The 26662-nt window shown below is 36.6% G+C and overlaps 1 long non-coding RNA gene across 2 annotated transcripts in view; it reads right to left on the bottom strand.

Annotated features, from left to right (window-relative positions):
• Positions 1-26662, bottom strand: part of LOC127946398 (uncharacterized) — a 218321-nt gene that overhangs the window by 169497 nt on the left and 22162 nt on the right. The window contains exons 2-3 of one of the 2 annotated variants that reach the window (XR_008151085.1): positions 23855-23984; positions 15286-15406 (exon numbers count right to left, since the gene is read on the bottom strand). This is a non-coding gene — a long non-coding RNA (uncharacterized LOC127946398). Of the gene's footprint in view, positions 1-15285; positions 15407-23854; positions 23985-26662 lie in introns of those variants that run through there. The other variant, XR_008151084.1, reaches the window with a different exon arrangement.

The following is a 26662-nucleotide window of genomic DNA, read 5'->3' as shown; positions in this document are numbered from 1 at the left end:
AGATCAGTGCTACGGTACGTGGGACTCTTGTGCAGGTGAGCGATGTCTGTTCAGCAGCTGATCTCTGCTCTTTCAGCCACTATTGATGCATCTTTACAATCGTTTCAAATGAAGAGGCACACAGACGTCTGAGAGTAATTGCTGCGATAAATAACATGCAGTAATTTGGATAGAAATGCCCCGTATCAGTCCTTCTCCTCCTTTCATGGTTCCTGACTCTTTTTCCCAAGCACACATGGCGCGAGAGTGTGTGTGAGTCGGAGTGATTTAGTGTGTCTGTGTGTGCTTGTTTTAATTCCTCCTGAATAGTTGATTCAGCTGAGGCGAGCTCAGCATCAGCTGTGTGTGTGTGTGTGTGTGTGTAGGCTGATGGTGATTGTGATAGTGATTGTGTTTCTGGTTACTCGTGTGAATGGGATGACCATAAATCTGTAGGCAGAGATTTAGGGAGCTCTCGGCCCAGTGCCGAGCTTGGTCAGGGGGGAGCTTTTTCTCTTACACACACACACACACATTATACCAACCGAAACCCAATCGGCCAGGCCGTAAATTCTTTTCAGCGTCCCGATCAAACGTAGCAAGCTTGGCTAAACTCCAATTCTCTTGCTTTCACATCCTCCGTCCCCCATTTCTTATTCCTCGCTCGAATACAGTCGGAGAACGTGTCTACAGATGTTTAAGAACAATACGAAGCAAAGTCAATATCAGCCCGTTTACACACTTTCAGCACATTCACATTCATACACACATTCTGTAGCAAAAAAAAAAAAAAATGAAAGATGAAAAAAGTTCTATGCATTTATGCATTTTAGACTCATTGAGTTTGTGATCAATTGATTTGTGGTATTTTTGTGTATAGACAGAGAAGTTAGCTGCTTTCTAACTTCTCTAAAGCAGAAAAGTTTCATATCCATTACTGCTGTAAACCTAAAAAACAAGATTTAACTCAACATTTGATGAAAAAACTGCTGTTGAAATATTCATATTTTGTGGTAAGCACACCCAAAAAAAGCTACATTTTTCAGCTGTAAACTGGTTTTGCAATTGAAAACCAGCTATCAGGAGTCCGACTTGTATAATTATCGATCAGACTCGGAGAGGGGAGACCAAGTGACCTCTCCTTCAATCTGATTACATGGACACTTCATTTAGACTCAGAGTGTGGAATGATTTGGTTTTCTGTTTCCATTAGAAGAGACTAATGCCCTTTTTTGACATCCCACAATTCCTCATGGCTGCATCCTGGGGACACCCTTCCTAATGAATTAAATTTCCCCATTAAGATCTGTTACATACAGTATGGTCATTTTTAAAGGCACCAATTTAACTCTTTGCTACATACAAAGTATATTAACTTGATTATTTTAGACTGCAAAAAAAAAAAAAAAGTTTTTTCTACCTTTAATACAATTTCTTGCTTCTGGAAATTGTTCTACGTCATACAATAAAGTTATGATTTATAGCTACTTATCACACAATTCCAGTGTAGGATTTTCCTCACATAAGCAAAATGACAGAAATATCAAACAGACTCTAAAACATTCACATGTAATGCCATTGTTTTGTTTTTCAACATTTTAAATGATTAATGCATTTTTTTTAATTGCTATTATTAATAAAAAATAAATTGAATTATAAATTAATTAAAATGGCAGAATAATTGAATGAATGATAGCAATAAAGTTATTATTATGAATCATAACAAAAACAATAGTAATACATTTATGTAATGTAGGGTTTTCCATAAAATTATAGAAATATCACATACTGCAAAACTTCAGACGCAACAGTTTTTTGTGATTTAACATTTAAATGATTAAAGCAAAAAACAATAATGTTATTCATTTTTTATCAATCATAATAAGAATAATTCCTAAATTTAAATGAATAATAATTTGAACAAAATAAAAACAATTGAAAAATAAAATAATAATAGTTTTTTTTATTAATCACAACAACAAAAACTATAGTACTAATGATAATAATAAATTAAAATGCATTGAATAATAAACAACAAAAAACATTGAAAAATAAATAGTTATAAGCTTTTAATAATAAATAATAATAATGAATGACATCAAAATTTTGATTATAAATGTAATACTTGCTGAATTTATTTTAGCATTTAAATGTATTACACATACATTTTAGAAAATACTATTACGTATTTGTAACCCTGGACCACAAAATCGGTCTTAAGTGTAATTTTTTTTTTTTTTATTGAGATGTATTCATCATCTGAATAAATAGGATTTCCATTGATGTAAGGTTCATTAGGATCGGACAGTATTTGTCAATTTGAAAATCTGGAATCCAAGGGGGGGGCAAAAAAATCTAAATACTGAGAAAATCGCCTTTGAAGTTCTCCAAATGAAAGTCTTAGCAATGCATATGACATTACTAATCAAAAATTAAGTTTTAATATACTTACTGTAGAACATTTACAAAATATCTTCATGGAACATCATCTTTACTTTATATCTTAATGATCTTTGGCATAAATGAAAAATCAATAAAAATTTTGTCCCATACAATGTTTTTTGGCTATTGCTATAAATACACCCCAGCGACTCGAGACTGGTTTTGTGCTCCAGGGTCACATTTGCATTGAGTGCCTGCATTTAAATCTTCAGAATGGATGTTCCAGCATTAAAACTCTTTATTTTTCACTCTCATTTAGTTCCTTTGCGCATCCTCTCTTTTTTGTTTTACAAATCTTTTTCCATGTCGTTATCTACAAATCACCGCCCTCCTCTCACCCGAATCCCACATATTTGCCTACACAGAGTTCCCTCTGATGGCGTTTGGTGTGCATGTGCATGTGACAGCAGCCACCTCCCTTAATGAGGAGCGATGTGTGTAGGGTGGGACTGTGGAGTCCACGGAGGCCCCATCAGCCGGATCACATGTCCCTAACGAGCAACCTGGCGACTGTAGCCCTGCAGACTCCCCCCACTCGCCCAGCCCTCGGCCTTCTGTTTCACCTCACCAGCAGAGTTCATCCAGGGGTCACAGCCCTGCCGCGCACTTCCTGCGAGCGTGGACGGAGACAACAACTAGTGAACTAAAGGCTGGTGGAAGATGGATAGAGAAAGACCGAAAGAGAAAGATAAGCGCACTAACCCTGGGGCTGGGTTTGAAATGAAAAAAGTGAAGGGAGAGTGAAAACAGGAGAGAAGGGATGGTATAAAGCGATAAGGAGGAGGCTCAGGGATCAAGGATGGAAAAGACGACAAACCTTAAGTGGGAGTGAAGGAGGGGGATCAGATCTGATCTGTAAAAATGAGGGTACAAAGAGGCTAGTATGAAGGAGGGGGGTTTCCACATCCTCTCCTAAACTGTAAATCACGTCCTGTGGACATGCATACTGTACATGCACACAAATGCACCACATTTTACAGCTCATACTACTGCACATACTTTTCTTTCAGAGCCTGAATTTAAAAAAAATCTGCCGTCTAATTAGCCTCTTGCTCTTTTATCAAACAAGACAAATAATAAAAGCAGACGAAGGACAGGTCCTGTATTCTGATTGGTCAATGCTTTGCAAAAACACAATATAGTAAGGGATAACTGTTTTTATCACTGCAGAGCAGTTTTCCTACCTAATGGACTAACTTTTTGCTATATCACAACCAATATGCACACACTTGAGCCACACTGGAAAAGTTACTGTAAATGGCCCATACAGGAAATTGTATACGTATCAAAATAAATACTTAAGTGCATGTGAAATATTGATTTATTTTAAATGTACTGTTTTTATCCTTTCTTAAGAGTAACCACACTGGTATTCTGCTGAACTTAGATGCATGCATACATTACCCCATAAGATTTATTTGTCGATAGCGTATATAACATTAATACATTTCTAATATTTAATTATTATTATTATTATAAATCACTTAGATATAAAATGACAAACATTAAAATCAATCATTATAAATCGTACAAGTAAATCTAAGCATGACTCTATTGCAATATACAGTATGAGAAACAGTTTGAATTTACTTTCAATTGCATTAACCATTAATGTTATAATAAATAATGTTTTGTTTTTATTGAAAACATTTTTGGGTAATAAAAATAATATAAAAGTAATTATATCTATTTAAAAAGTAAATAAGCATGTACATTAAATAGTAAATATCGACTGATCCCAAAATAAAATGTAATAAATAAAATCCACCAATAGCCAACACAGTATATACTGTACTGTGTCCTTGTTGTTGTTGTTAATGGCAGTAGTGGCCACAGATTTCCTGAGACTAGCAAGGTTCTGTCTTCCCCGTCCAAACCTGACCACCTCCCCACTGCTTCACTCTCTCTCTCTGACACACACACACACACACACACACACACACACACACACACACACACGCTTCCGTCAGCTGAATTGAAATCGCGTGGAACAGCTGAATTTGTAACAGCGGCGACAGTAATGCTAATGGTGGGTAATAATGGCCGCCTCGGACACGTCAGCATTAGTGAAGGCACTAGCTGAAATATAGCCAGCGACGAAGATCTAAATCTGCTTAGCATCGATTTTGCTGTTTTGATGAAAATGCACACTGGACCTAGAGGGCTCTCTTAAATCAATTGTGCTCCTCAGAGTGGGACCCCGCGGAAATTTGACAGACAGGCGGTGCAGTGAATCTCCAGACGGCCTAATCGCGGCCGGGAGCGCTTAATGACGCCAGCGGTGTTCATGTTACACGCAGATATTGTGTATGTATTGAACGCCACACGTTCACCTGGTCTAAGTGATGAGTGTGAGAAGGTAGAGAGAGTCGGGACTCGGCGTTACGGTTTGGGGGAAGCGGACCGGACAGGAAGACGGCCCGACTGAGAGAGTGCACACAATTATCTGACCATAGGAGTTGTACAATTATGAGTGAAATATGGTAATTGCCCGGGCCAAAAACGATTTACAGTGATTTATTTTTATGGAAAGCATTTTTTTTTTTTTTTTGGTTTTAAAATGATTCAGGCATTTGAGCCTATTTGCTGTGAGTGCTAAGGGTTTATTTGTACCCCGATAGAGAGACGGGCTCGTGACCTTGCAGTTACCCTTCCATGTTGGCGACCTCCGGGTGACCCCCGCAGGAAGGAAAGAAGGGAGAGATGAACGACAGCGAGAGGAGCGCAGACGCCATTGTCTCCATACCTCCCCTCTCACCCACTTTATCTCACTCCACACACACTTACACACACTTTTACAGTTTATACCTGAAGACATTTAACCAGCTCATTAATTTTAACTAGAGTTGTAAAAGGCACATTTTAAGTGTCTAGTGTTACAAAAAGACATACGCTGCCTACTGTCTAAATACTGTATCAAATGGCTGTGTAGACACACAGGGGATTCATACAGCCCAGCTAAAAAGTACAAGGTGCGGAGGTCTGTCTCACACACACACACACGAACACACACACACTTTACTGTCGCGGTAGCTTTGTGTAGCGTCTCAAAGGAGATCGACTTCTGTAGGAATGTAATAATGTCTCAAACGGTGTTAAATATACTGAAAATATATAAATATAATATATTTTTAATATATAAAAATACTGTTTACATTAATCTGATCTCTCCATACCCTCTTGGCCAAGTCAACAACTATGTTATTTTCTTTTTTTTTTTTTATAAATATATATTTACTATATCTACTGTATATTTACTATATATTAAATTGATAATTATTTATTGGAGAAAATAAAAATTATAATAAATGTATTTGAATTAAAATATAATAAATAATATATGAATGTGTGCATGCATGAATATATACATATATATATATATATATATATAGAGAGAGAGAGAGAGAGAGAGAGAGAGAGAGTCTAAATAATTATTTATTTTATTTATTTGCCTTTACTGAACAATAACAGAGCAACAAAAAACTCCTTTGGGGTCACAAATTTCACTAAACTTTTACTGAACGCAAACGTTTAAATCACCCAATAGAAGTCTTGCAAAACTCAAATTTTCACTTCAGTTAATCCTTTTTAAATGAAGTTAGCTGATTTGATGGTTGACATTTAGAAGATAGCATTATTTGCCCCTGTGCTGATACACGGTGCTATTTTAAAGCGTCTGACTCTGTGGTTGCATCTAACGGTGATGTTAAATCACTTCACGTCCCCTGACTAGCTTCAGATTGACTTGAAGCTCAATTAGAGACGATGCCGTTAGTCCCTTGAGTGGCTTTATGTAAATCAGAGCCTCAGATGCTGACAGCACACTATGTATGTGTGTGTGGGGGGGGTTGAGTAGGTGTGCAAATCAAGTGGTGTGCCAGCATGAGTGGTCTAATTAATCAGGGATTGCATGTGCATGTGTGAACCTCACTGACGACTCAGTATATATACAGTATGTGTTTGTGTGTGTGTGTGTGTGTGTGCGTGCGTGAGAGTGCAGGCAATGTGTTTCAATATGAACAACATAATTATCTTTGTCCTCCACTTCTGTGTCTGTGCATCTGGGTTTGTTTTCTTGTCAAACGTCTAGTTGCTTCCATTGCAGATGTATCTCAAAGTGGCTGCTCCAGTTGTTAATGCAGAAATTTGAATTAAAACGATAAAAACGGTCGTTATAAACTCCAGCTCATCCATTCAGGTATTTTGCTGCACTGGTCATGCTGCATGTGTGCTGATTCACTAAAAAGATCCAACAAGCATGAATCATTTGTTTGTGAATCAGTTTGTACACTAGTTGCACATTACTAAGTACGGTTCTCAGTAGAAAGATGAGTATTTTTATTGCATCATGTGCGATACAGACAGCAAATTTGTATTTTCTTTGCCGTGAAACTGAAGCTTCAGCAGCGTAGTTTAGAAAAGCAACACTACAAAACTGACCTTAAATGCTGAAATCGTTGTCTACACTGCTTTCAACATATCCACAAAACTCATTACTTGATATTGATTCATCAAATAAACACCATTGCTTTCTGCCGACCTCTTGAATTCATGAAGGAGATTTGTAATGATGAGAAAACCACACAATGCTGACTACAAATTAGTGCCGAAAAGGTGAACATTTTAAAAGCATTACTCTTTATCATTTTGTTTAGTATGATCCAAACAAGCTCCTAATGATTGTACTATCTGCTGCAAAAAGTCATTTTAATGCTTTATAGCAAATATTTAGGACACACAACATTGTAAAACTGTACACAAATGTTGCGATAGACATGAGGTTATAAATTTGAGTTGAATCAGCGTAGAGCCCTCTTCTGATCACATACTCTCTGAATACGTACTTCATTTAGTGGCCGTAAAAAAAAAAAAAAAAGTATGTTCTATATAGTTACAAAAAACAAAAACATTCAAATCTGCCATTATTAATGTCATGTTATAGCATCAATGTTGAAGTAGATAATGCATTAATAAAACAAATAAAGCACAATTTTGCCTGCTAGCTGAAGGTAAATTTTGCCTTTTTTATAGAGTTATAAATAACATATTAAACAGGAAATAAGAGTTTATTAAATTGTGTAGTGTTGCCATATGGTAATGAGAAGAGACAGCATTTTTTACGGGATGTCTTGAAACAAACGTTCTCATAAAACTTCATATCGGAGTGTACTCTTATTAATGTTTTCAACGCAAACCATATTTCAGCAGCATTACGACCACTGGAACTAGTCCTAAACAAATAGCCGTATTACAGTGGAAATTGAAACCCTTGCAGAACGCGCCCACACACACACACACACACACACCTGACACCTCGACACAAACCCACCTCACCAGTTAGCGCAGATAACCAGGCCACTTCCTGTGTTTTTTAATGCACTCTCTGAGACTGAAGTGCCTCCTGGCCTGCCAATTAAAAACCCAATAACAGCCTATTAAATAATACATGGGCATTATTTAGTGGCACAATTAAACAACGCACAATGGTATAAATCCAGATGGGCAAAGCTGCCGACACCACCAACCTTTCATTTAGATAGCGGAGCTGGAGCACGAGGTCCTAAAGCTGCCCTCACAGCTGAATGCCAGTGGTGACCAGACATATGCCCGTTTAAAACGCTGTAAAACTGCGGCCCTTTTTAATGGGCTGTTCCGGGGCCCGAATGATAGATGGAGAGAGAGAGATGATTAATCTTTTTTTTTTCTCCTCACTTTTATTTTACAGGGGCCAATAAAGATGTCTGTCATAAATTGTTTGGAGATCCTGCGCTCTGCAATAATGAAGCACCAGAGTACAAGCCGAATAAATCTCACCCACACGCACACAAACAGACCCCCAAAGTCCCGTCGTGATGTAACAGCGGCGAGATATGAGCCAGCATATTTACACATTAATTCTGCTGCTGAATGAAGCTGTAGACTGACAACAGATTTACACAGTAATGCAGAGTTTATCATCAAACGACCCGGTTGTGCTGCTGTGCGTCTCTGTTACAATTATTTTCCAACAGTAGCACTGCAATGCAAAGGTAAAATGTAATAACATATGCAAAAATATTGTCTTTTCCATACTTTTTTAAGTTAAATACAAATAAAAAATGAAAATATGATGATTCCCTTTGCGATAGTCCTCAATTCTTACAATATAAAGCTGGCTTTATATCTAAATTGTTATATATACTGTGAAAAATACAAGTTTTTTTGTTTTTGTTATTTTTAATTCTACTGACCATTAAAAGTAATTTTAGATGTAGAAACCTGAATAAAAAATAAAATGTTTTTAATTGATTGTGATGATTTCTCATTAGTATTCAGAAGGAAAACGTGGATTTGAACCGATTTTTTAAGTTAAATATGTATTATTATTTATGCATGTAAGTAACAATTTCAACTCAATTTTAAAATTCTAAATAAATTTCAAGTTCAGGCATGAAAATAAACAATTATGACATTTTGATACATTTTAAAATATAATACCGATTAATAATAAACAATACAATAATCATTATCATCATCATCTATTATTATCAACTACGTTTATTACTTTTTTTAATGCTATAGAAATATTTCAAAATACATAAATTTCCTCCTAGCATCCTCTTCTGAAGAGGAATAAAAAACACATTAGACTTTGTCCTGTGACAAACAGGTTTGGCTCAACTGTAATCAGATTAAAAGGAAACCGAGTGTGAAATTGAATATTAAACAGATCAAATTACAATCACATTACACTGAAGCCATTTTTTTTTTTTTCATTTTAGCCATTTTAGTTGCTTTGCCTTTGTAGGGCAGAGTAATAACCCAGTTCAAGGGGTTACATTCAATTCAATAAACCAACAATGCAAGGAAACTATGTTTGTGAGAAAGGACTGTTTTTTCTTCTCAGCTGTGGCTGATGAGATCAGTCTTTGAGAATATCTATACCTCACCCGAAGCTGGAGGTATGTGGGAAGACCAGAAGAGGGCGAGAGCTCAGCTGAGGTCACAGGTGAAAGTGTGGAGGTCAAAGGTCAGACAGGTCACACTGGACTGGATCTATGGTGTCTCCTTTCATCATCAATACATGTAAACAACCGAAAGTCACCTCATGCCTCTCTGTCCATCTCTGAATACTTGAATGCCTTCATGTTATCCTAATCTGCATTTTGTTTCTATATCCCTGTTGTTTTTTCAGGAGTGTCCCTATTAGATGGAGGTTGACTGGATGTCCTGTTTTCACTGGATCATCAAGAACTCACTTCCTGTAGAACCACGTCAAGAAGAGAGACCAAAGCTTGCTACCATTCTCCATTGTTGTTGATTCCTTACTGTTTCTGGTTTCTGTATCAGTGTGTGTCAAGCCTTGAATTTAACTATAATCATGCTATAAACATTGCAATTTGTACATAATGCATTTTTTCCTCAAATCACTATAGGAAGTATAGCGTTTTCTTTTAATCAAATATATAGGCACTATGAGTTGACTATCAAACTCTTGACATCGATCTTTGAATGTTTATTTATTGTTAGTCAGGTCATGTAGAAATAGCTATTGTGGTAACAAGTGAAATTATTTACAACACTGTTGTAACTAACACTGTAAAATAAATAAATATAGATTAATTGAATTAAAACACTACAGTTAAATCAGTATTATCTTGTACATTATAAAAATGAGAAATATTCATTTGTACATTTGCAAAAAAGAAATTCATTAATAGGGTCTATTTTTGTTTTTATTATATCTGTTTTTAAAAATTATGGCAAAACTAAAATATGGAAATCAGCATGTACACGTAAACATCCAATTTAAAGAATAAAATAAAATTAAAATTAAAATTAAAATTAAAATTAAAATTAAAATTAAAATTAAAATTAAAATAGAATAAGGACCTGGCATTGATATATTGTGCATCTCTTATTTTATATGAAAATTTATATTAATATTTAAGAAAGAGTGAATATTTTAGGTCCTGTGATTGGTCATTTACCATCTTAAATCGCTCTTTTGCCTTTACTTGTTCGTTTTGAATGCTCCCGCAGTGTGACAAATGATTATTAAGTACAAATATTCCAGTCAATTAATATGAGCACATAAAAGCTGCATGCATATTAATTCTAAAACAATTAACAAAATGCTGCTTGAAATATCTCAGGATCTTAGACCACATATAGCCATTTTTATTAAATCTTATTTCACGTATATTTACTCAACCAGTGACGCCCCCCTCCACCCCACCAGTCGTCTTATGGGTGTGAGAAGCTTCCCGTGACACTGTAATCGATGGTGAAGCTTGTCGGCGCTTTGACACAAATCAGGGAAATTAAGTTTAGAGGCTGTTGAGGAGCTAATGGCTGAACAATGTGGCATTATGGTGCGGCCTCAGACACTGAGGTAAATCATAGTGGGCTAAGCGTGTGTGTGGGGGGGACTTGTGTTGGATGACGAATGTTAGCATTGCCATTCATCCAGTGGTTTGCGCTCAGGCCAATTTCACAACACCCTTCCCTGTCTTAACACTCCTGTCTCTCAAGTTTTACATTATGCAAATGATGTATTCTGTATAAAGCTGAAATATATATTGTTTTGCTCTGGTGGCGAGCCTTATAAAACACAGCTGAGGTATTTATGATGACACAATGTATTCTGACCTGCGCATGTGTATATGATAGGCAATTAATGCCAAGCACAACTGTGATTTCTGTTTATGTGACCTGGCAGACCCACAACAACTGACTGGATAATCGATCGCTTTTACCCAGCTCTCATTTACCTACAGTCGCGTCTGAGTCATGTCTGTTTTCCCTGCCAGTCAGTGTTTAAGACGGGCCACTGAACTTGCTTCTGCAGCCAAACCAGAAACATGCAAGAGGAGAGCGCCAGTTCCTCAATGTGTTGCACAATGCACTAAGACTTCATAACTTTTATCAATATCATTAACAACAAAAATCTGCACTGATTGAGGAGGAGAATCTGTGGAATTCAGAAAACAAGATTTAAACATTAGCAGCTGAAAGAAAAATAAATAAACAAACAATTAAATAAATAAATACATTTTCAAAGTCCAGAATTTGTGAAAATAACTTACCCAAAACACACAATATTTTATTACGTAACAAAGCTGTATAAATTGTCTCTTTGTAGGAAAACCTATAAATAATAAGAATAAATATTCTACATATACATATTTTTTATACACACACACACACACACACACACATACATATATATATATATATATATATATATTATACACATATACATATATATATATACATATATATATATATATATATATATATATATATATATATATATATATATATACACATATACACATACACACACACACACACACACAGCACAATTAAGTTTTATATGTGTGTTTGTGTGTGTGTCACAGTCTCTGTTTATGCATTCAAATTTCAAATTATAATAATAATATATAAAAGATTATTATAATTTGTAGTAGTGGTAGTAGTAGTAGTAATATATTAATATTTAAACATTAAATAAATTATTAGAAACAAAAATAAAAACAACAACAACAACAATAATGATAAGTATTATTATTATTACTTTTAGTAGTAGTAGTAGTAGTCTTAGTATTATTATAAAATAAGTCTACACATTTTTTTTACTGGTGATTGAAATTAGGTCACAAATGCTGTCAGCAGAGCTTAACATTATACTGAACCTACAACATTACACATTCCTGTTAATGACTGATTAAGGAAGTAATTAAAAGAGTTAGCCGGAAGTTTGGGAATGAAGCGGTTACTGTGTGCTGAAATCAGTAGCTAATTCAAGAAGACACACTGTCATTGTGACCTCAAACTACCACAACTACAATCCATCTCCTCCTCAGACTTCCCTGTGCTTCCAGCGGGAGAGAACAGCAGCAATCTCGCTCTCTCTCGTTCTTATCTAAAGGGCTTCCCCGTTGCTTGTGTCTTCTGAGAGGCCTTTGAGTACCGAGCTGATAAGCGTTTTTAAACATCTGACCACGCTCATCTATTAAACTCCAGAACAAATCTCAGATAGCGCCGTGGACCTGCAGAAGCCGGATTATTACTAGCATGTCTGGCTCTTTGGAAACTAGCTATCTGTGGGGTACGAGGCGAATGCTGTGGAGAATTGGTATGCAAACGCTGTCTGACTCTCAACAATGACTTGAAAAGACTCCAGAGACATTAAAAGAGAAGAGGCTGTTCATTTTCTCCCGTACAAAAGCACCGTTTTAAGTCACAGATAGCAGTCACCAGTTTACTATAACAGTAATCTATGCAGTTGACCTTGAAATATCAGATTTAAGCTGACAGTAACACACATATGCTCACGCATTACTGTCTCCTTAGCCCCCTAGTGTAAGGCTTACTGAAGGACAGGTAATGTGACGACCTGAAAGAAGTTACACCGCCTCATGAATATTTAAACAAAGAGGGCGTGTTTCCAGCAGGAAATAAATAATGCATTCATGAGGAGGAGGAGGAGAAAGGGGAATGAAAGGTGGGGGTGGGGTGAGCGTGTGAACCCAAAACTGAGCCGGCACTGCTCTCCTGTGGAGGACTTGGAGAATGCAGCGTGAGGCTTCAGAGAAGAAGGCCTTTACGAAAGCAGCTCCATTCATTTCAGAGACAGACAAACAGAGTCAAGGTCATCGATCTGTTTGTCAATTACCCGTCTGAACGGTTATCTGCGCGGCACATCTGGAACAAACACCGTTAATATCATCTGTGAAAACTGCATCCGACAGCCACGGAGGTGGATGAACATTTGTGATGTTGTTTTCAATCATACAACAAGGACTGCACAGAAAATACAGTTTGAGATACATTTTAAAAATGTTTGTACAGAAATCAAAAATGTACATGTTAAACCTTTGTTTGAATACCGACATTCAGAGACTTATTTACTTTTTTTTTTTTTTTTTTGCCTTCCGTTCATTAAACTGTAATAGTTCTATGAAATGACTTAAGCTGAAATCATATTTATATATTTCATAAATTACACCCAGGCATGTAAAGTTGTAAAGTAAAATAAATAATACATAAAAAAAAAAAACGATTTCTTTAAATAAATTCATTTTTAAAAGATCCTTGAAATGAGTATATCCTAGGATTCCCTCGACCTCTGAAACTAAAGACTACAGAAAGTGCATTTTAAGATCCAGTTTTATGCTTCATTTCTGTAAAAGTTTGTTTAAATAGTGTCACAATGTTTTAAATGGTAAACCTCTGTTTAAATACCAAATTCAGAGACCTTATAGAAACAGCATTTACTCCCCTTTTTGCTTCCCATTTAATTAAAGATAAATTGTAATAGTTGTATGTAATGAGTTAAAGCTTAAATCATATTTGCACTTCTTATCATGCTAAATTAAACCCAGGTAATAAAATAAAATAACATAAAATAAAATAAAATAAACCAGTTTAGGTACCAGATTAATTAAATGTTCTATGAATATCCTGGAATTTGTGTCACCTTTGAAACTATTGTAAAACTGATGCTGTAACTTCACGCAAAACCATTTAATTTACTCTCTACCTTTGACAATATCCATAGATTGTAATTATCCATTATTAGGGAAAAGATGAGTAAGGTTTTAGGATGAAAATCTGCCTGAATGAATGGTTCTATTAATCACTGTTATGTCTCTAGCTTCCCGGGTCTCTGTTATTTATGTGTTTCCTGAATGGAGGTCTAATTGCAGGCTTGGCTTCTCAGGTGACTTTTGAAAACCCTAGGGGTTTTGCATCATCCTACGTGTTTAAGAGTCACCTTAAGAACACAAGTTTCATTTCTGAATGCAAGGACATTCTTTTTTAGATGTTGAAAAGGTCCTGAGCAATGTGGTTACAAGTGAGGGTATAGCCAAGACACCGACGGCCCTTTAAACTTACACACCAGCCTAAAGTTTGGACACATCCACTTTGTTATTATTATTTTCACCTTTTTGTTTGAATAAGAACCCATTCATCAAACTATGAAATGAAATGAATGGAAGTATGTGGTCAAAAACTTATATTTGATATTCTTTAAAGCTCCCCTGTATGCTAAGGTATAGTGTTTGCTGTGTTTCCCGTCGTATTATTCAGATATACATAAAAACAATTATAATCACGCAAAAAAATTAAATAAATTCAAAAAAAAAAATTCAAAAGTTGTATGTAATGACAAAGCTGAGATCATGTGCGATACTTAAAATAAAATAAACATTAAAAAGTACTTTTTTAAATAATAAACACCAATTAATTTTTTATTAACATTTCTAAGTATATATCAGTCATACCACCTCCAACTCTAAAAACTGTTGCAAAACTAATGCAGTAATTTAATTTTCAAATAATAATAATAATAAAGTAAATACTAATGATAATAGAATTATTTATATAAAAAATGTACACGTTTACACATATTTGTCGGAGGAATTATCATAAATAAGAATTAAACTCATATTGTAAAATTATGATAAGTGCATGCAAATACAATACATTTGTATATAATATAATATAATATAATATAATATAATATAATATAATATAATATAATATAATATAATATAATATAATACACAACAAGCTAAAAGATAAGTTTACTATTACGATGCTAATGTTCTCAAAGGTTCCTAAAGGTAAATGAATCTGTGGATAATCTGCAGTTCTGGATGAGAACAGCAGGTGGCGTGCTGCTGTATCAGACCCGAGTATTACCATCGAGGGCATCCGAATGCATTAAACCCAGCAGGACTGGAGAGATGCACAGCATCCTGAGCAAGAGATCATAAAAAGGAGTCGTGCTTTCCGAAAAGTACTGGGTCAATCATTTGTTGTTTTTAAAGCAACCATTAAAACTACGACTTCATTAAAATAACAAGTTACTCACACACATCCTATAACACTTCAGCACGTTCAGAGCTGGATGAACGATACTCCACCTCCAGCTTTTGAGTGAACTCTCTCAAAGCGAGCAGATACTAAATGACATCTGGGACGACGCCAGAGCCTGAAACCCGCCAACGAAGAAAGACAGATAGAAACAATTAGACTGAATCTCCTCCTCACCAATCCACCAGAGATCTCTTTCACCCGCTGGAAATAAAGGCCATCAGATCATCTCTGGCAAAAGACGCAACTAGAAACAAAGAATAAAAGTGACATTTAAGACAGGTTTGTTGCGTTGGGAGGATGATGATGGACTGCACCAAAGCAGCTCTGTTTTAACATCCCTCCGAGAGACCCGGATTATGCTTTCGGAACAAAACACATCCAGATCCCTCAGTTCCCGTTCGCCGCTTTGATCTCCACAAAGCCTTTATGTCCATATGACATTATGTCCTCATCCACTTTCAGAGGTGACCAAGATCACATGCAGAATTTACAGAGAAAGAGAGTGAGACACTAATATTTACAGAAGTGCAGGTGTTAACATTTGCCGCCATTAATTCTGCTTCAAACGTGCGGAGAAGGCTTTGAGCAGACGCAGGCCTCGCCCCGGGATCAGGCCTCTTTTAAGAGAGCCGCGCTGTGTTTGGACAGTAATAATCCTGCCATTGCTTAGTCTGACACTGAGGGTCTTAGTAAGACGGGCTCTCATGATAAAGAACAGGAAGTGAGAGCAGCAGAAGGGAGAACAAATAGGGTAACAGTAATCAGTTTACCAGACATGTACATATTGGGAAGAAAATGTAAGTTGCCCATGTAAAAATATGTTACAAATGTAAAAATCTAGTGTATATATATAGCAGTATAATATTTGGGATTAGATGTTTGTTTAAAATCCTTAAAACACGATACTTTTAATTAAGACTCATTTTCAAAGCATATATTCTGATTTAAGTCAATTTAATTCAGGATATATATTATTTAGAATTAAAATATAAAATATTATTTTGAATTAATATAACATAACGTAATCTAATATAAACATTGCTGTATATTACTAGATTTAAGCATACAACAATAACAAAACTTGTTTTCCATTTTATGTTCAAATTCATAACTCTAAATATATGTAGTAGGGATGCTTGTCAGTGCTAATCATAACACAGTCACATCATCATAAATTCTCCAGTGATCTTTTAGTTTATAACGAGGCGTTTTCTAAACCCTCGGCTCGACTTCCTGCATGAAAGATGATTTTCTGTCAGATATCATTTTTAATCCTGTGCTCGATTGAATCTGGGTTTGAGAAACGGTCCCTTCGAAGCTGAATCCGTACTGAAGACAGACAGAGCTTGTCATCTCGTTTATCTCAAGTCAGTGAAAGCAGCACCTCAACATCCAACGATACGTGGGTCAAAGGTCAGCTCTCCTCTCGCACAACCAAGCACACGCACAAATACATACATTTCCTCATTGGTGTGGCCGCCTGAGGCGCAGTGGAAGCGGTAATATCTCTGTGGCTCCTCTCTGCTGTTTTACGCCCGCAGCAGACGCAGCCTGAGTCTTTCCACCGCGCTGATGACGGCCATAAAATCAGCTGCCATAAAAATTGATTTGAAGCGAAAGAAAGAAAATGGAGACATACTCCAAAATAATTATACACATGAACGCTTAAACGCCGCCGCGGTGATGCCGCGTGAGTTATGGCACATATTTACCCACAACACACTACTGTGACAGAGTACACACATTTTTAAAGCCTTTGTTATTGCATTCATCTGTCTTCATGTTCCAAGATCAGTTTTTGGGACCCAGAGTTTGCATAGATTTGAATGTGTGGAGTTTGTTTGTTTGGCCTGTGATGGCTCACAGTGCTCACTCAGTAAAGACCGTACTTCACTAACCAACAACACAGCGGCAGTTCAACGGGATCTATACACTTTGCTAGAATCTGCTACACAAAGAAAAAAAGCAGGAGAAAATGAAAAAAGAAAGCCGTGTTCATAAACCTACAAGATAATATAATACAGTTCAGGTAAGACTTTTCACACAACCAAACTAAATTTAGTAAAACGGCTCTAAAATCTGATCAAAGCCACACTGAAAGACAATTCTATATTCATACAAACCTGTGACTACACAAGTCGAATTCTTTGTGGTAAATATTATCTAATATTTATCTACAATATCATGAAATCAGTCGAAACTAATATTTCTGTCTTGGCCTTTTTTCTGCACACATCTATAACTCTATATACGTTTTTAAACATTAAATATATTGAAAAAAAAAATTATTAGAACAATATATTTCTTATTTAGAAAATATTTAATATTTGTATTTGATAATAACAATAAAAATCACAATAATATCATAATTATTATAATTGCATAATAATACGGAGTTGGTCAAAAACAGTGGTAATGTAACCAAGTGGAATGTATTCTCTCTCTCTCTCTCTCTCTCTCTCTCTCTCTCTCTCTCTCTCTCTCTCTATCTCTCATTTTAAGGTTACTGTAAGAGCTTTGAGTTGGTTTTTGTAAAAAATAAACCAAAATCATTCAACACTATAAGGTTCTTAGTAAGAAGTAGTACATTATTTGTGATTCAATTACTGTATTTTTTTTTTTCATGCAGATGCACTCCCCAAAACTATCACCCCACTCATTCTAGAATTAATCATTTTTTTCCAAATTAAAATAATTTGGAGAAAAGTCCTGTCTCTTTTCTCATTATAATATATTGCAGGAAAACAATAACGCAACGTCTGTTTTTTTCCAATATCCTGTAGCCCTATTCTCAACCCTGTTGACTTCCATTACATGATATATCACAAAAAAAGAAAAGAAAAATGAAATTCGAACAGGTTTGGGGAAAACATGAGAGTTAGTAAATGATGACAGAATTTTGATTTTGGGTGAAATGTTGCTTTAATAAGAGGTGAATTCTTTACTTCATGTGCCTCATTGCTATTCCCTGCATTCACTATCATCCAATCAGGAGCCAGAAAGGCTCATTAAGCCCCTCCCTTCACATTTACTTTCTAGTCCGAACCTAGTTTTTGTTTGTTTGTCTCTTCCCCGATTGACCTCTTTATTCCGAGTCATCAGTGTTGATCTAAATGGCTCTGGTTATCTCAAATGGTCAGATAAAACAGGTGTTATATAGAGTAAACACATCTTCCCTCCTCACTTCCTGTCATTGTTCCATAAATCTAAGGCGGGCCCTGTCTGGTATGTGTATCCATCCCACCAGCACCTGTATCTCTGCTCTTATCCTGTCATCTCCGTCCTGTGTCCATCTCTCTTGAGTTGTCTCGCCCCTTTCCATTCATCCCGCTGGATGGATGCCTCTACAACAGAGGAGGGGTAGAGGCGCGGTTCACAGGGGATTGTCTGGTGTCATCGGGACAATAACGACTCCTTTACCGTGGTGATGAATGATTGGCGGTTTACTCTGTGATTTGTAGAGGGCGGGAGAACAAAGTGCGAGGGAGGCCATGGCTGGACGAGGTGCTAACGGATAGACCATCTGTCTCCGCCCAGAACGAGACCCGTCCCGCCAGCACCTAAGACCAGACCTCAAATTCCTAAAGGGCCGATGAAAGATGAACGTGGGGGAAACGGGATGCTAATGAGTCCTGCCACTTTGTTTTCGGAGTCCTGGCACGTGAAGAAAGATGGCTGTCTGAATACATGAACCCCGGCTCTTTCTTTACGCTCCGCGGTTGGTAAACAATCATTTGTGTAAAGTTCAGCGAGAAGGTTCTGTCATGGACCTCCTCTCTCTCTTCATCAAGCCTCGCTGTTTTCCATCATTCATACTCTCTTTTCACCTCATTTACTCTCTTTTACTTATGGGGAGGGACTTGGAATGACAGGAAAAGGAATTACTTAAATATAGTTCCAAGAAATTTAACACTTGCATTCTGGGAAATGTAGTGTTCATCTTGGCCCACCAAAGTTAATTTATTAAATATGACTATCTATCTATCTATCTATCTATCTATCTATCTATCTATCTATCTATCTATCTATCTATCTATCTATCTATCTATCTATCTATCTATCTATCTATCTATCTATCTATCTATCTATCTATCAGAGTGAACGTCAGCTCACCCTAGTAGCAGGCGAACAAGAGCCGAAGCTTCTCATGAGACTGTCCTGAGGGAAGAACAGTAGCATGGTCACGAGAGTAACAGATCAGCTTGAGCTTCAGCACACAGAGAAGATTCACAGCTGCGGGTGGAGGGACAGATGAAAAAGTAGTAAAGATCAGAGTTTCTCTGTTCGGTCGGATGCAACTCGGAGGTCAGTTTGTTTCACCTTCACTGAGGCTCCACAAACCAACCGGCAGAAGTTAAAGTGCAATTCTGCTGCAGGCCGGAAATCAGTTTTTGTCCTCTGAGAAACTCACTCAAAAAAAAGTAATTTTATATATATAAAATGGGAGGTTATGAATTCCAAGTGAGGAAAATAGAATTATGTTTACCAGTGCAGCTTTTGGCAACCCTTAAATGGATATCTGTTCAATCATTATTAATTTGTCCCACAGTGGTGCATACAATTATTTTCTCATTCTCTTCTAAAAAAAGCACAAACAGAAACAACCACTCAATTAACAAATTGTAGACGCAGAGATTTAAAAGGTGGTACAAAACATACAAGAAGCAGTTCTCTCAGACACAGTATATCAAATAAGATTTGCGCTCACCCATCACACAAACCTGCCACAACTACACAGAGCCATATAACATCATACGTTTGAGGGTGTGTATAAACCATCACCGGCTTGCTTGAGCGACTCATTGTTCAACACCAGACTCATTTCCACCATCTGCACAGAGGAGATGGCCACATTTCCCGCTTGGTCTTTCACTTAAGTGATTCCTCTCAGTAACACACAGACACACACAACTGATCCTCACAAACTGGGATTTCAAAAGATTTCAAAGCACCAAATTATTACCATCTGCTACTGCACCATCACTGCACAACGATACAGCCACGGTGCTTTCCAGTAAAGGCTATATCAGAGTTACATTCACATTCTCTTATTCTCCTCTTTTCTCCATCTATTCTGCCCATCTTTCTGTCAAGCACAAGGCCTCTCTCTCTCTCTCTCTGCTCTGTTTGTTCAGTGGTCCCTCTGTACCTCTCTGCCTTTGTCAGGGCTAATGTTCTCAAATGGAGGGAAATTAAAGCAGAGAAGCCATGCGTGTCGCACACTAACTCTTCCCCCTGCGGGCCGATTGGTTCGCAGCATGCATACTGATGTAGGCACATGGCTCCTAGTCTGCGCTGCGCCTCAACTTCTCCTTCCCACCTCTGAGAGGAACCAGCCCGCTCCACACCGTCACACACAGGAAATATACATGCAGAACACAGACGATCTGAATTTACTGAGGTTCTCATACATATGCACAAATAAACACACACAGACAAACACACATCAGTATATGTATGGAGAACAACTGCTGCACATAAAATGCCACCAACAACTCTGAATCTCTTGGTTTCAAAATCTAAATTAAATCTGGAAATAAAAAAACCTAATGCAAAAGGTCAGATGTTTTCGCTGGCCCTGGAGCACAAGGTGCTTTACACAAACTTGTGAAGAAAAAAAGGAGGACAAGTCAAATACTAGATAATTAATAAACACACATACGCTTTCTGTTGCTTGGCCTTTCTCTCTTCTAGCTTCTTAAACACTCACATACAGACAGAGAAACATACAGTAGAGCCACGCTGAATGTGGGGCTTCAGCGGGAGGTATGACAGTGTTGATTTGTGAGGTTTCCTGCTGCTGGGCTACGAAGTTTGGGGACAAATCAATCTGATCCCTGCACAGACCTGTCTGCCTCTGCTATTGATAAAAGACCTCTCAGAACAGATCAGCTGACACGGAGACAAGTGTGTGTGCATGTGTGAGTGTGTGTGTGTGTACAGACAGAGACGGGTGATGTGACACTGTAAGATGTGTGGCAGCATGTAAGGACTACACATAAAATAATAATTAATTAATAAACTTAGCCACCTTGCAGATACCTATTCCACTGTAGGCTGTAAAGTACTTGTATTTTGTATATATATATATATATATATATATATATATATATATATATATATACAAAATAGCTATTTTAATATTTGTAAAATAAGTAGTAAAAATGTATGCAATGTATTTTGGAATATAATAATAATTAAATGAATTAAATAATACAATTAGAATGATAGGATGTTTTTTTTTTAAATGCATGAAAAATTTATAATAAACAAATTTTGTACAATTGTGTACATATATTAATAACAAAACAAAAATTCAAACACAATACAAGATCCTATTCAAATGGGTATGAAAAAACACAACAAACAATATATTATAATATATGGCTATGCAAGGCTTTCAATCAATAATATAATAATACAAAGTATATATATATATATATATATATATATATATATATATATATATAATATAATGCCTTTAAATTACTTTAATTTGCAAGTTTTCTCAGCAGATACTGATATGTGAGCAGTTCATTTCAACAAATTCATAGCCATTCTACAAAAAATTACTTTTTTTATAGACTCTTTTTGCCCATACTGTAATTCTTTTTTTCAAAGTTAAATAACCTAAAAAAGTTTGGAGTATGTTTTACAAGAAAATGCTATATTAGTCTTCCCACTTTAAAATTTCATGTTAAGCTGTTTCTTTAGAAGTGATTTCTGAGTAAAAATTACTTGTTTTTAAAATAGTCCATCAGCATTTCTTTTTTTTTTTCTCCTCAGTGTATTATCAATATTTACTGTTGCTGACTATTAAAACCAATGAAGCTAAATTTGAGAAGTGCTCCTGTTTCCTCCTCCTCCTCCTACATGACCCAAACACCTCAATAACCAGGTGACCGATAACTCCACAAACATCTCTGGATTAATAATCCACTTCTTATGCTGATCAACTCAAAACTAACAGACCTTCGACCCCTTAGGCCTTACTGCTAATCGCAAACTTTGCCATAAAACTTTTTGGACTAGTCACCCGCTCTGTTCCCCTCCAGCGGCCCATGGCCAACCCTGCGGCCACACTTGTCCTCTCGGGCCACCGGGGTCGGCCGCGTTGCCCCGGAGTGGGTCCAGTCTCCCGCCTCCCTGGTGCTCGGGTAATGGACTGGCAGGAAACCGGCTTCCTCCGAGCGCTGGAGACACTGTAAAACGTTAATGGCTCACCGTGGGGATCCGCGGTTGAGCCCGGGCCCCCGAACCAACCCCATTATTCATTAGACGAGAACGTTATTTATTGCCTCCCGGCACAAACACAACAAGCCAATTAATAATTAAGCATTTCTATCCGCCTCTGTACCAGCACGCAGAGCTGAGGAGGACAGGAGATATGAGCGCGAGCGTGAGATATGGGCAGCCGTGAGCAGCATAACTTCAGCACTATTAAGGGAAATGGCATTTAAGACCCAACCATTGTCTGGAGAGACTCGGAGCCAAATCCAAACCAAGCCAAGCAGAACCGCCGCTGTGGCTTTTGTCCAAAATCTAGCACTCTGAATCCAGCCTCCTGTTCATTTCGTTACGAACATCAATAAATAACGTCAATATAAATCTGATGAACTGGGCCGAATCAGAGTTTCTTTAATATATAAACTACAGGTCTTTCTGATTAACAGAAAACATTATGTGTCCCCTGCATGGGCTTTAAATGGATGGAGAGCGTAATTAATCTCCATCTTAGGAGATCTGGATGCCCAGAATAAAACTACAAACATCTCTACACATGTTTCACATGAACTTCGCAATAAGAAAATACAGATCCACATTAGTGTTCACACTACGAGCATGCACATTACTAGCTGAAGGTCACACAACTAAAATGCATTAGCATCCGCAATTACACCTGAATGGTAATTAATCAAACACAAAACGGAGCCTAAACCTCAAATTGCAGACTATTAATCATGTAATCACATGGATTCAGTCAGATTTACTGAATAGAAACTATTTATGTGCCTGTCACTATATCAAACTCGACTGATGTTTTTTTCTTTATTTTACATTGCTTCATAAAAGACTATATTGAAAGACTGTGTTGATAAATTGGTTTATAGTGCATTTTCTGCTAAGTTTAGATTAATCTAAGCGCTAAATCAGAATTAGTGCCGAAACTTCACACAGACCAACAAAACATAAAAATTATTTCTGTTACTGAAACAAAACTACAACACAGTTCAAAATCCTTCATTACAACCTGTAAAGCAAAGTCCTGCAAAGTCCTGTAAAGAAAAATCCTACAAACACAAAATCCAATGTTCAAAATATGTACACATCAAATGAACTCTCTTCAAATGCAACCTAAAAAGTAAAACCTTTTAAAGAAAAATCCTGCCAACAAAAACGTATTCAGTAGCCATACTGTTCGTAGCATTTAATGAAGCTATGCCTCTGTCTCTTTTCCATCTGTTGATTTGGCCGTTTTACTAGCAGACCCATGAGATGCAAGTTAAGACCTTCTACCCAAATATTTTATCCGTCTACTCTTACTGGAAGCACATCGGCTGACCTGTTTCTCCAGCTCCAGTCATATTGATCGGCTGTGGGCGGGCTCAGGAGACACGGCGGGGGTTTGGCCGAGACGTCGTCCTGGTCGAGCCGAGCTCTGTCTCTGCATCACCTCGGTATCAACTCGTCATCTGCAACAGAGTTACAGAACAACACCAAAATGATCAGAACTGATTCTGAAGATACTGATTCTGAAAAAAATAATAATAATAATGAAAGCAGTGAATATCTTAACACAGGAAAGTCCTTCCTATTAAATGATTTCGGAAATGCCTCCTTTTACTATGGAAGGAGGCATTAAATCGATCAGTTAACACTGTTACAATAAAGCATTTCAAATAAATGCTGTTCTTTTGAATTTTTATCTTTATTAGGATTATCACAAAAACATATGAAGCAGGCAGCACAACTGCTTTCAACACTGATGATAAGAAATGTTTCTTGAGCACCAAATCAGTATATTAAAATTATTTCTTAAGGATCACGTGATGCTGAAAACTGGAGTAATGATGAAAAATCACAGGATTAAATTATTTTTGTATTAAATAGAAAACAATAGTTTTAATTTATATTTTACTGTATATTTGAACAGTATTGTATATAGAAACTAAATTATATGATTACATATGCAAAATATAATCAATATATAAATAACTACAATTAATAATTAGATTTTATATGCATCTTTCTCCCTATTCAGCATTCAGTTTTACCAACAATAATCATGCAACTTAATTAACAAAAAAAAAAAATTCTTTCAAGTTGCATGAAAACCGTCCTTAGCTCAAAGATCTTCAGGAGCACATGCCCCCCTCAGTTTCAAAGGGCATGACGCTTCTCAAAGTAGACATTCAATTTCATGGGATATGAAGTTTACACTGATTTCAATGTATTATCATGCCTCATCTTTGTAAAGGTTTTTGTGTGGAGTTAGGGCAGCACTCGTATTTTGCCTATGTGTGAGCATGAGTGTGTGTGTGTGTGTGTGTGTGTGTGTTGCTCATTTGAGTTTCTGCTCGGTTGGTCAGCCTAATGTGGCCAGGCTCTGTCGCCCCTGGTAATTGTGCTCATTTCATTTTGGCAGCCTGCTAGGAGCCTGTCCATCACTACAAAGTATAATATATAACACTTATTCAGAAGTGTGCGTGTGTGCTGGTGGAGTAAAAGGGAAAAAACAGAGCACAAAACGTGTTTATGAAGACACAAGCAATCACTGTAAAAATACATTAAATTTACGGTAAAAAATCTGGCAGCTGTGGTTGCCAGAATTTTACCGTAAATAAATACAGTAGCAATATTTTTTATCGTTTTTACAGATTTAACTCAAATTTACATTTATAAACCGTGTTTCATTCACTGATATAATGTTAACATACCAACCTATTGAAGTACCGATACTAAAATCTGTTTAGTACCTTTGTAATACACGGACAAAACAGCTGGTGATTAGAAAGTCACATGATTAACCAAAACTCATCACAAGCAGCTTTTCCGGCTGAGAGGAAAATACTAATAAATATAGAAGATGTCCTGTATTTTACTGTAAAATTACATGAAACGTCCATTACAGTTTTTCACCATATGCAGTAGGGGAACTTATCGTAAACTTACAAAATAGCTTTTTCAGAGCTACAGTCTCTAATTATAAGAAGTGCAGAACAAAAAGCTACATAGCTAATTTCTGTTCGGCTAATTTTTTATTTGTATTTTAAAAAAGCATTGGGAATTCTGATTCATTTTTTTGCTTTATAGCTTGTAACTTCACCTGCAACCATTTTAAAGCAGCTTTAACACTGCAAAAAGGATAAAGTGATGTCATCAACCTCATCGATATAATTCATTATTATAACATCTTTTCATCTGCTACAAAAGAAGCATCACTTCCCTGACTTGGAGCAAAAAGGCTGGATAATTAAGTTTTAAGATGCGCCATAAATGTGTGTGTGAGCATGTGCATCTGTGCATACGAGAGTGTGTGTGTGTGTGTGTGTGTTGTAGCTCATCTCTCCTGCCCATATGGGGCACAGGAGAGGAACCCTGCACACAGATGGCAGATCGTACAGCATTTTCTCTTCCATCTATCTCTCTCTCGCTCACTCCTACAGAGTCAACTTTCATGCATAGACACACTCTCTCATTTTCTCTTAAACAATCAACTTCCATGCACACACATTTATTTTTATTATTATTATTATTATTATTAAAAACACATACATGCACACACCCTTAAACCTAATCCTTGTAAGTTTCTGAACTGGATGATCAGGGTAAATGGTCCTTATTTTGTCTTCTGGGAAACATGTATGTATTTATGTAGCTTCCAATGCAGAAAAAAAAAGATCTTTAATCAAAATAAGAAACATTTACACATCCTCATCCTGTTCGACGGTTTTCACCCCCCGGCTCATAATGCATCGTTATGCCTTCTTGAGCATCAGTAAATGTTTTCATCTTTTGTAAAGTCCCTCATTTGTCCTCCGAGTGAAAAAATGGATATCAAAATCATACAGTCACTGCTGGAAAGTGGTCAAATATGCAGAAGATGCTGAAAAACTAAAGCATTTGCAGGAGCTGGAGGATTTTTCTGAAGAACAGCAGGATGTTGAACTGTTCAGGACAAACAAGGGACTCATGAACAACTAACACAAAACATAAAACCAGTTGAGGATCATCCAGGAAATGACACGCAGTAATACGATTTTTGTTGTTATTTTGTCTTGTGGAGTATATATAGACATCCATTATGTGAAACAGTTTACTCAAGACTGTACTTAATAAAGAAATAACATGCAATTTTCATGGTCCTTCT

Source organism: Carassius gibelio, chromosome A3 (genome assembly GCF_023724105.1).
Source record: "Carassius gibelio isolate Cgi1373 ecotype wild population from Czech Republic chromosome A3, carGib1.2-hapl.c, whole genome shotgun sequence".
NCBI classification, from domain to species: Eukaryota; Metazoa; Chordata; class Actinopteri; order Cypriniformes; family Cyprinidae; genus Carassius; species Carassius gibelio.
This window is presented reverse-complemented; position numbering and strand designations above follow the sequence as displayed.